We start from the raw sequence: 13181 nt of genomic DNA, 5'->3' as shown, positions 1-13181 counted from the left end.
GTTAAGATTTGGGTTGTTGATGTGATTTCCTAATTTGACATTCGATTGCCGAGTAAAACCCTAGTTTGTGGAAAACCTAAATCGTGGAAATACGGTGTTGGCAACATCAGAGTTTGGGTGTGAACATCGTGAAGAACTGTGGTTGGCGTAGAATACGACAGAAATAAAGCTTTGGCGCTGTTAATCCTTGCGGAAACAAATGGCGACAGGTATGTAACTTATGGTGTGATATTGTGTGCATCTTGTCGTTTTGTTTGATGTTATTGTCCGTGGTCCCACGGAATTGTTCGGGGTAAACATTGCTTTCATAGTTGTCTACTGGGATGGCCTAATTGTGTTTTTTTATATGTTTGTGGTGGAGCCCTGTTTTGGGTGCGTTGGTGATGATGGTGGGGGAGTTGGGAATTGATTTTGATTGGATGGAAAGGGCTATAAGTCAATGTTAAGTTAGTCAAAGTGATGTTTGGAAAGGGCCGAATTTTTTTTTTTCCAATGTTGAAATGGCAATGTTGTAGGTGGAACATTATGTTGTGTTGGGCAGACATTGCATTGGTAATAATACGTACTGTTTACTATTGAACTGTGGATAGAAGATCTGGTGGGGATTGATAATAAGTCAATTGCCATTCTAGTGTTGTTCACATGAATATGTTAATTTATTTGTAGGTGTTTGGTGAAATGGGTAAATTGGTTTGTTTTACAATGTTGAAGTGGCAATGTTAACGGTGGACCAGTGTATTGATTTGGGGAAACATTGTACCAGTATGTCCCTCCCATAATGTTTCCCAGTCAGTTGTGTGTTTACTTTGTAGGTGATGGACCACACCTTCTGTCACTGTTATTGTAAATTTCAAAATTAATTGAATTACATTGGGTTGTAGAATTAAATGGGGTGTGTCAAACTGATATATGTGGGATGTGGTGACGTGGTAATGTGGGGTTACATAGGAGTTGGTAGGTAGTTGGGTTACGAAATAATTTACTAACAAATCTTGTATTGTTACTATGTCAAAGGTAATTGAAAATTAATTTTGCTAGTTGATTGTATTAATTTTGTATTATTAAAGGTAACCTTGTATGTTAGTGAATTTTCAGTGTGTATGGTTATTGTGAGTCAGGTTTATTTGATGGTGCAAATTTAGTAATGTTAATGTTGTGCAGGTAGTGGAAGCCGGCAGCGTGCGAAACGTAAGACAAAATGCAGATCTCCACAGTCACGATCTTCTGTACAAACGTCAACCCGATTAGCTGCGAGGAAGCAGTCAAAATTGCCATTCAAGACAAGCAGGACTGGTAAACGTCCTACAAGAAGAGCTTTTGTCGACATGAAGAATGTAATGTACCGGTCTAACATTGCCGGCGTTATGAAAACCGTGTTAGAATTTGATTTCAACGATCGTCATGTAAAGCAATTACACAAAATCCCGTTCTGGCTCATGATTGACGCAATCCGAGTGCATAAATTGGATTTGGCTGCATATAAGAAGTGTGATGCGACGGTGTGCCGTGTGATTCAGACATATAACCCTATTGACGAGAAATTTTACATCGGGGGGATAGGGCTACCAATCCGAAATAGTGACATCCGTTTATTATTTGGTTTGCAATGTGGGAGGGAGAAGTTAGATTTGTCGCATGTTGGTAAAGAACCGGCAGATTTTATACAAAGAAGACGTCCTAACGTCAACCGGATTTCGTCGAAGGTAATCAAAGATGCGCTTGTAGTGGCAATGCGTGGGAAGACTGAGCGAGACGAAGAAGATGTTGCAAAGCTGATGTGCCTGTACATATGTGCCAAATTATTTTTCCTCACAACAGGTGAGTCCATTGGTTGGGCGTTTGTGCGGGTTATCGATAACTTGGAGAGGTTGTATGATTGGACTGCAACAATCCGAAACTCGCTGGTCTCTTTATTGAATGAGGCGCACAGCAAGCCAAAATGGGTCACTGGTTGTGTCGTAGCGTTACTGGTAAGATTATGATGTAAAACCCAGAAAAACCATTTAGCTTCTAAAAACATTAACAGTTTGATTGAGTACGAGTAGTTGACGTTATGATTAACCATTTGCTATTGTTGTTTTGTTTGTAGTTTCTGATTTGCAAGCACACGGACATTACACAGCCAAATAGACCGAACGTTGCACCACGGTTTTGTCGGTGGGACCTTGGAAAATTAATCGGTAAACTGAAAAGCGTGGAATTATCGGTGGAGGGTTCTTTTGAGATATGACATTGAAGTTACTGTTGGCATGTGATATACGTTTGGTTGGTTTGTACTTAATATATGTTACAAATTTTTTTTCCCCCATTCAGGTTAATCCTAACAAACTGTCTGGGACTGTCCTCGAAAGGTATTTTGTTGAGAAATCGCCGGATGCAGAAGGCAGTGTGGAAGGGGGAGGAAAAGTGTTGGTAGTGGAGCCGGTTAGTACGTGGAATGAGTTGTCTGCTAATGCCCCTGATGTTGTTGTGAACGTTGCTGAACCCAGTTTAAATTGTTGGCAGCTAGATTCACCCAATGGTGGTGAGGTTGAATGGACGACCGCCAACAAGAATGAAGAAACTCGCAACACAAAGCTATATGGTACGAGCAATAATAATACTAATCGAATGGCAAATGACAGATCATGCCCGGTTTTCTTTCCTGATCTACTAGAACTGGCAAGCACATAACCTGGGGGTTCTGTTTGTGAAGACACCAATGACGCAGCCGAACAGTTAGGAAAGGCTATGCAGAGAATTAATGAATTGGAGATGGAAGTTTGTGTGAAGTCTGCCCGTTTGCGTGATGTGGATGTTAAAGTTGCGGCGATGGAGAGATTAGTAGGTGCACATGCCACCAACCTGTTCATCGGCTACGATAGTGTAATTGTTGCGAAAGATGCTGAAATTTTGAGGCTGACGACACAAGTTCAAAAGCTAGAAGCGAGGATAACAATTTTGGAAGACCATGTGGATGAGTGTGAGGTTCACGAAGTAACACAGACAGTTTTTAAGGAGAAAAACAAAGAACAGGCGGCATGGGAAAATAATTCGTGCAAAACTAACAAGTCTGAAAATGTGTCAGTTACTGGTAGTGGTGAAAATCTGGCGGATGGTTGTGGAATAAATACGAATATCATGCCTGCCAGCACAGATGATGTTACAGACATGGATTGGGTTGGTAAATTGGGTGATGAACAGTTAGTCAATAGAAACTGGGATACGTCATCGTTTGATTGTGACATTGAGAATGTTGTTGTCACTGAACAAGAGAACAACCTTGTCAACGTTGAAAGCGTTACGATGAACAGGACTTACAGGTTGGAAGACATCAGACCTAGCCCGGATATGCCATCGTTGGCGAGGAGAGTTAAGAGCAAGGCACGATGTGAATTTCGATTAAGTGACTACGATTACCCCATTTTAGGTGGTCGTGGCAAACAGAAATGGAAAATGGGTAATAGGGAAGCTGTTGGTGCTGAAGTAATATATGATGTTGAGGATGTTGAAGTTGGAAATAAAACATGGCAAGGATTTGGAATGAGCAAAAAACATGATGTGTAGAACATGCTTGATGAAGATGAAATTATGCTATTGAAAATAGTGTACACATTTGACGGCGACGAGTAACCAATGTGAATATGATTTCATTTCTATGTAACTATGTGAGCTAAAGTGTGTAATTTTGTACATTTGGTAATGATGTGATGTTGTTTATAGAGTTGTAATATGGGATGGAGGTGAAAGCGGTATACAAATTTTGTTCGGTGATATCCGTGACTTAGTGCAGAGATCTTCTATTCAAGGGAACGTAAGTATAGTGTTAACACACTGGAAATTATGTTCTAAACATACTCCGAACATGAGTTTCTGGTATAAAAATGTTTGCGTGACAGAAATAACATCATGGCTGACTGGTGTAGGTCATTGACGCGAACGTAGCAATGTTGATGGAATTGCAGGGAAAAGGTATTGACGGACAAGACGCTGGGGACAGTTCGTATGTTTTTAGCAGGGTATGCTCGGGCAAGTGTATTGAATGTATTTTCTCGTACGTAGACGTATACTTTCGAACATCACCCATAGTGTAAAGTGCATTTAATTTTTCCAAGATACCTGATCTTGTTGGAACGCCTGGCATAATAAAACAGGATTTTATGAGGAATCCAAATGCACTGTCGCGGGGGAAATATTTGAATGTGCAAATCAAAGCTGCAAAAGGACACAGATACACGCATTACCCGGTGTACCATGCCAAACACTGGACTGTAATGGTGTATGACACGGTCAGCGGGTCATGGAAACATTATAATTCGTTAAAACCGAGGCGAGGAATACGTGATGAACATTACAATGAATCGCTGAAAGTAGTAAGTTTGTCAACGTCAAATTAGTTTTTACCATACGTATTAATTTTTGATTGTTAGTTACTGCCATTCCGTAAAACATGTGCATGTTTTACAGTAAAACATGTGCATGTTTTACAGGAAAACATTTGTTATGAATTCTAGTTAGTATGATGTAAATCTGTATCCCACAAAATTGACGTATATTTAAATTGATTTCGTAGAAACAGTGGGTGGACGAATATTATACAAAATTTGTCTAGCCACGGTTGGCACCCGGTATTGTTAGAATGCTAGACTTTGACAGACCCCTTGTTTTAGTCATTGATTGTCCACAACAGAGCTTGGAAATGTAAGTCGTTACAATGTGCTGGTTATGTGTTATTGTTTTTTTTACTTGAAAAAGAAATTAACTTCTTACAGTCACGGGGACGTTGATATGGTTGGTTGACTGGTTGCAGATCAGATTGTGCAATCTTGGTCTGCTACATCATCAGGCAGTACGTGCATGGTTGCGACATAGGCTCCATGATGGAAGAAACAACGCCACTAGAGTTACGAGCAGTAATGGTCAAGATGTTCTTAAACGACTCAGGCAGAGGCCTTCGTAGTACAGTACGTTGAAGGAAAATGACAACGCTATCAGCCCAGAAATTTTGGAAATTACAAAATGGATTCTGAATTTACATTTTGATGGTTGATTATATTTTTGCTGAACGTCGTTGACAGATTAATTTGTTTTGGTTCGACTATTTTGGAGTATGGTACTTAGATATTGTTTGTTTGCTTTGTCGCGTACATTGTGACTCGATATTTTTGAACAAATGACGTGACGTTACGTAGTTTACACTACTTAAATTCTATTTGATTGCTTTATCGCGTGCATAGTGACTTGATATTTTTGAACAAATGTCGCGACGCTACATAATTTACACATTCACTCGGGCTCAAATGTTTTGTGTAGTTTGTTTTGATGGCTATACTGTAGGAATGTGATTGGAACGTAATGTCGTTGATATTTTTGGAATGTACAATTTGTTGGTTGTTGTGTGGATTATTGTGATTGTATTCTTGTTGATGTTGGTTTTTTTTTTCTTCTTTTGGGTCAAAGTTACATCAGTGTTGCATTGGACGTGTAAATGTGATAACAGACTTATTTTCAATGGTATTTGACGATAATAATGTCGGCAGTGCGTGTGTTTTCAATTAAGTTACTCGAGGTGATGTTTGGAAAGGGTTGTACATTTTTTTTGCGCAATGTTGAAATGGCAATGTTGTAGGTGGACCATTGTGTTGTGTTGGGCAGACATGGCATTGGTCGAAGTACGTATTGTTTACTGTTAAACTATGGATAGCAGGTCCGGTGGTGATTGATAATAAGTCAATTGTCATTCTGATGTTGTTCACATGTATATGTTAATTTATTTGTAGGTGTTTGGTGAAATTGGTAATTTGGTTTGTTTTAGAATGTTGAAGTGTGAATGTCAACGATGGACCAGTGTGTTGGGTTGGGGAAACATTGATTTTCTTCACACACACGGATGATGTAATTGTGAGACATGTACAACATGTACGTTCTGAAATGAATTTTTGGTGTCAAACGTTGACATCAATGTAAGCCACTTAATTAAATTTGAAGTGGGTAAAGCTGATGTATGGGTTTAGTCTAAGTGGCATTGAAAATTTTCATGAATCAACACAAATTAAACATTCTGAAAGGCATTTTTTTGGCCAGAAGAACAGGTCATGTAACTTGTTATAACAAGTCACTACAGTTGTCTTACAGCAAGATGAGGTAAATGTAAAAAATAATTGAACTGTGGATAAACTTCCATTATTGTAGAGTAATATGGTAAAGTTCTGCGAAAGTTAACATAATTATTTAATAATGTCAATCAAATATTTCATCAACGTTCTCAAATAAGATAAAGTGGACAAGAAGTCTGCTACATGGCTTCCTTGCATGTTTTCCTGTTATGATGGCCCATTTTGCCACATCGACCACACCTAATGTGTTGAACAACCTCGCCCTTTGATGGAATTCTTTTCCGCTTGGGCCTTATAGGAGGACATTTGTAAACGGGTGGTGCAATGAGATAATTTGATGGTGTGAAATTGGGTTTTGCCACGGTGGGAATTGGGTGAATCGACCCTTCATATGCTTCCCTATACTTCACCACATGAAAAAACGGTTCAATGTAATCGTACACATTCTTTCCAGTATTTCGAAAAGCAACAATCGCGTGGGGACATGTGTCACGACCCAAACCCGCCCTTATAGGTTTAGCACCGTAACTGGCTAGTAATCCGAGATTACCGAAGGCCTGCTTAACAGTAAGACAGGAATACAGAGTACAGGGGCTGGCGGAAGCCAATATAGTAAATAAACAATGTCCAATGAGCTATGACAACCTGTTTGCAAAAAGGACTTCTCATTCAAATATGCACAGTCAGACAAAACAGTATATACATATATACAATCATTCAGTACAGTACAGTCTATACAATCGAACAGAACAGATACAGAGACAGACGGGGAAATTAAAAACACCCCTAAGCCGTAGCTTGACAGGCTCGGAACCTCGCATTGAGACACATAGGTTGGCTCGACAAAACTGGAGTTTACCCCGACGCTTCTAGCTGCGGTCTGGTGCTTGTACACCTACATATATATATGAGCAGTGAGCTAAAGCCCAGTGAATAACACAATGCGTAAAGGGGTTAAGAATGAATGTCCTTACAGTAATGAAAACAGTTCATTAAATCAGTATTTCAGTCGTTCAGTCGATACAGTCATATGTGGTACATCCATTAGCATAACAGTACAGTAAACAGTAGGTCTTAAAGACTGAACAGTACATGATGGCCATCAGTTAGTAACAGTAGTGGTTCCAACAAGGGAACCGACAGAGATCTCTGTAACAGTAACAGTAAACAGTAGGTGCTAAGGATGCCACAATACGGTTCAGAATATAGGACATATATTCATTCAATTAACAGTATCAGTTCAGAAACAGTATAGTTCAATTGTTCAGAAGATAATCATTTTGAACATATCTTTACACAGTTGTTACTCACAGAGTTCTGGGCTACAGTAAGCTAGAGCGTCTCCTCAGAAAGCCAATCCTACACAGTTAACAGATTGAACACACACTAAGCTACACAATCGGAAGAGATAATAATTTAACCCCTAATTTGCCCCGGTGTGTTCTACATCTATATCCTCATTAAGATGCTTTAAACTAGGCCTAATAATGCCTAGGATGAGATGAGGATGTAAAGATGCACTTGAAAAAGCATTTTCAGAATTTTCGGAAAACAGGGGTCACGCTCGAGCGTAAGTTACTCCGCTCGAGCGGACATGCAGACAAAGGTTTCCGCTCGAGCATAGACTTATCCGCTCGAGCGTTCTGCAAAACAGAACAAAAGTGCTAGATAGGCGAAAATCACGCTCGATTGGACGCTCGACACCCGCTCGAGCATGAGACACAATGTCCCGCTCGAGCGTCAAATAATCCGCTCAAGCGAACTTCAAAACAGAACAAAAATGCTAGGAGCACGACTTCCACGCTCGAGCGCCAGTCACCCCGCTCGAGTGTGAGTCCAAATTTTAGAAATTCCAGATTTGAACCTCAAGCTCAAAACCAAGTTTTAAACCATAAATTTCGATCCTCCTGGGCCAATTTTCCAGAAAACACATCAAAACTCATACTTTAACATGATTGAAAACTCAATTTGTAAAATCAAAGCCCAAGGGTGTTTCAAATAAATCCAATTCAAACCAATTTCCATGAATATGAAGAACATGCAAACAGGCATGAATTCAAACCAATTCAAAGCTTCAATTTCATGCTCTAGTGAGCCAAATCTTTCAAAAACATGATGAGTTCATGGTCTTTTGTAAAAATATGAGCATGCATGTACAATTTTATGAACGACCACTTCAAAACTTCAAAATAAAGGCATGCATGCATGAACTAGGCTCCAATTCAACATACATGGGCCAAATCAAGGCTCAAATCACTAGAGGCTCAAGAACTAAGCATGAACAAGTTCAAATACATTAATAGAAGGTTAAATTCTCATACCTAAGTCTTGAATTCTAGGCAAGGAAGCTCAATTATACAAATTTATACTTCAATCCCTTCAATTTCCAAGCAAATCTACAAGTGAACTCAATTCTCACTCTCACTCTCACTCTCTCTATGGTCGGTTGAGCTCTCAAAGTGTGGCTGATGAAATGTGTTAATTGAATGTATACAAGTCTCCAAAGGTGTAAGGTAGTGGCCACTAAGTGGTGAGATTGTAAATAAGTCCAACTCTGTGCAATCATCAATATTTAATCCAATTTAATCATACCTAACCAGTTTTCAGATAATTATACCATAAAATCACATAAATTACGATGGTCACAAATCATCAATCAATTTCGGATTCGGCCGCCGATAAGGCCTTCAATTAGCAGTTTAACACAAAGGCGCGAACAGATAATCAATTAACCCAACAGATAGAATTACAATTAAACAGGTATACTTAGTCAATTCGGTTTCAATTTCAGTCAGTCAGTTCAGTAGTTTAATCAGATTAATCATCAGTCATAATCAGTTCAGTTCAATGGTGATCAGTGGTTATTCGGTAAACAGTGACGAGGGTTGTTACAGTCTCCCCTCCTTAAAAAGAGTTTAGTCCTCTAAACTCGAATTACCTTCATTCTGGAAGAAAACAGGATTCAGTGGAAACAGTTCATGATATCTTTTAGCCATGTCATCTTCCATTTCCCAAGTGGCATACACGCCACTATGGTTTTGCCAGTCGACTTTCACTAGCGGGATCTCTTTGTTTCTTAACTTCTTGATCCGTCTGTTTACAATCTGAATAGGTCGTTCCTCAAAAGTGTAGTCGTCACTCAGCACTACACAAGTAGGCTCGATTATATGGAAAGGATCCCGGAGGTAGTCCCTCAACATAGAAATGTGGAAGACGTTGTGCATATGCTCCATTTCAGGAGGAAGCGCAACTTGATACGCCACCGGATTGATTTTCTCGATAATCTCGTACGGTCCAACATATCTCGGCGCTAACTTGCCTTTGACTCCAAAACAGGTCTGGCCTTTCATCGGTGTCACTTTCACAAAAACGTGATCACCCACTTCATACTCTCTGTCTCGTCTTCTAACATCAGCATAACTTTTCTGTCTGCTCTGAGCGGTTTTCAGTCTCTGTTGTATCAGTTTCACTTTCTCAGTTGTTTCATAAACAATCTCGGGCCCAAGCAAAGGCTCATCTCCAACTTCTGCCCAGCAAATCGGAGATCTACATTTCCTGCCATACAATGCCTTGAAAGGCGCCATACCAATACTTGAATGATAGCTGTTATTGTAGGCGAATTCAGCCAATGGCAAATGGCTTTCCCAGTTTCCCTGAAAATCAAGGACACACATTCTCAATAAATCCTCCAGAGTCTGGATGGTTCTTTCTGACTGGCCATCGGTCTAAGGATGATAAGCACTACTCAATTTCAATTCAGTACCCAATGCAGTCTATAAGCTTTGCCAAAATCTCGACGTAAACTTCGAATCCCTATCAGAAACAATGGACACAGGCACTCCGTGCAGTCTAACAATTTCATCAATATAGAGTATAGCCAACTTGTCCGCATTATAAATTGTCTTAACAGGTAAGAAGTGAGCAGATTTAGTCAGTCTATCAACAATAACCCAAATCGAGTCCATACCTTTACTAGAACGGGGCAATCCCACAATAAAATCTATGGTGATATGTTCCCATTTTCACTCCGGTATGGGTAAGGGCTGCAATAAGCCTGCGGGTCGTTGATGTTCGGCTTTAACTTGTTGGCAGTGAAGACATTTCGATACAAAATCAGCAATTTCTTTCTTCATTCCCGGCCACCGGAAATTCAGTTTCAGATCTTGATACATTTTCGTATTCCCTGGATGGATAGAAAATTTTGAATTGTGGCCCTCTTGCAGAACTCTTTTTTTCAATTCAGTATCATTTAGTACACACAGTCTTCCTTGAAATCTCAATACATTACTTTCAAATTTGAAACCTGGTCTTGGTTTAGTTTCCCTTTCTTCGATGATCTTCTTCAAGAAGTCATCCAATTGTTGTTTCTCTTTAATCTCTTCAATCAGTGCCGGTTGAGCAGAAATAGCAGCTAAGGTTCCACCTTGTTCTCGTACAACAATTTCAATTTCAGATTTTTCAAGGTCACAAAGCAATTCTTTTTACCCGGTAAGCAAACAGGCTAAATTTGCGGTCGATTTCCGACTAAATGCATCGGCAACGGTGTTGGCTTTCCCGGATGGTACAAAATCTGTAGGTCATAGTCTTTAATCAGTTCTAGCCATCTCCGCTGTCTCATGTTCAGTTCTTTCTGTGTGAAAAAATATTTCAAACTCTTATGGTCGGTATATACTTCACATGTTGCCCCATAAAGGTAGTGATGCCAAATTTTTAGTGCAAATACTATTGCAGCAAGTTCCAGATCATGGGTTGGGTAGTTCTTTTCATGCGGTCTCAGTTGTCGGGAAGCATAGGCAATTACTTTCCCGTTCTGCATTAAAACACACCCCAAACCCTTATGAGAAGCATCACTAAATATGGTATAACCATCCGTACCTGAAGGTAAGGTAAGAACTGGTGCAGTCACGAGTCGAGTCTTCAACTCTTGGAAAGCTGATTCCCTTTGGTCAGTCCAGTCAAATGATATTCCCTTCTGTGTCAGTTGAGTTAATGATAAGGCAATTTTGAAAAAGTCTTTGACAAATCTTCTGTAATACTCGGCTAGTCTCAAAAAGCTTCGAACTTCTGTCACATTTGTTGGTCTAGGCCAGTTCACTACAGCTTCAATTTTCTGTGGATCAATAGAAATTTCATCTTTACTAACAACATGCCCCAAAAACATAACATGATCAAGCCAGAATTCGCATTTAAACAGTTTAGCATAAAGTCTCTGTTCTCTTAGGGTCTGTAGGGCAAGTCTCAGATGATGTTCATGTTCTTCTATACTTTTGGAGTAAATCAGTATGTCATCAATGAATACAACAATAAAGTCATCAAGGTATGGTTTAAAGATTCTGTTCATTAGGTCCATAAATGCAGCAGGTGCATTGGTAACTCCAAAAGGCATAACTAAAAATTCGTAATGTCCATACCTCGTTCGAAAAGCAGTTTTATCAATATCTTCTGGTTTAACTTTCAACTGATGGTATCCGGATCTGAGATCGATCTTAGAAAACACTTGAGCACCCTGTAACTGATCAAATAAGTCATCAATACGTGGCAATGGGTATTTATTTTTCACAGTTACCTTATTCAGTTCACGGTAGTCAATGCACAGTCTCAGTGAGCCGTCTTTCTTCTTCACAAATAAAACAGGAGCACCCCAAGGCGAAGTGCTAGGTCTAATGAACTTCTTATCTAACAGTTCCTGCAGTTGCACTTTCAATTCCTTCAGTTCAGTTGGAGCCATTCGGTAAGGAGCTTTAGATACTGGCTGCGTTTTCGGAATCACATCAATGGTGAATTCGATCTCTCTGTCAGTCAAATCCCCTGGCAGATTATCTGGGAAAACATCTGGAAACTCTCTGACTACAGGAATACTATTCACGTTAGCATTATCATCAGTAGATACAGTCAATACAGAACATAGATATCCCTTACACCCCTTTCTAATCAATTTTACAACTTTCACAAATGAAATCAAATACGGAGGAGGTACTACTCCAACCCCATTAAACACAAATTCGAGTAAACCCGGTAGACGGAAAACTACTCGTTTCGTTACACAGTCTATGGTGGCATGGTATTTCGTTAACCAGTCCATTCCCAGTATTGTATTACATCAAAATGATCAATGTTCAAAGGCAGTAAGTCAATAAACAAATGTGTATCACCAACAATAATTTCACAAGCAGGGTACATATATGCACAGGTCATAGATTCCCCAATGGGTGATGATACAGCTAACAGATAATTCATGGGTTCTAATGGTCTATTCAGTTTTCGCGAAAAAGCATGCGACACATATGAATGCGTAGACCCCGAATCAATCAGTACATAAGCATTTTGGGTGCAAATAGAGAGAATACTTGACACAACGATCTCGGTATTCTGCACGTCTCCCGGTACTAGGGCAAACACTCGGCCCTGCCTCATGGGCTCTTTCCCTGTAGCTTTGGGGTTCGGTTTTGGTGCAACAGTTGATACCGCCACGCTTGGTGTAGCTTTACTACTGGCCTGTGGAGCAGAGGGGCAGTCTTTAACCATGTGGCCTATCTTGCCACACCTATAGCAAGCTCCAGATATTTTGTAACAAACTCCCTTGTGATTTTTACCACATTCAAAACAGGGCGGTATTGAACGGTTTCCTTGACTGGAAGTAGTCGTTGACCCTGTATTCTGTTTCTTATTCACTGGAATATGCTTGCCTTTCTTAAACTTGAAACCCTGTCTCTTACCACGCCATTCAGACGCTGGTGTTTCAGTTTTCAGTGCTTCGATGTTCGACTCAGCCATCAAAGTTCGGTCAAGGACATTCACATAATTCGGTAATTTCAAAACATTTATTCTGTCAAGAATTACAATATTAAGGCCGCCTTCGAACTTTCTGGCTTTTTTGTAATCGGTGTCCACCATATGCGGTGCATATCTCGCAAGCTCGGTGAACTTTGTTTCATATTCAGCGACGGACATTGTGCCCTGCTTCAGCTGTTCAAACTCAGTCACCTTTCTATCCCTAACACACTGAGGGAAATACTTCTCGAAGAAGGCTCCCTTGAATTGAGCCCAAGTCATAATCGTATTTTCATTACGGATGAGCATCCACCA

The sequence above is a fragment of the Camellia sinensis genome, chromosome 15 (assembly GCF_055761805.1).
Source record: "Camellia sinensis isolate YWXY chromosome 15, ASM5576180v1, whole genome shotgun sequence".
Classification (NCBI taxonomy): Eukaryota; Viridiplantae; Streptophyta; class Magnoliopsida; order Ericales; family Theaceae; genus Camellia; species Camellia sinensis.
Note: the sequence above shows the minus strand (reverse complement) of the source record.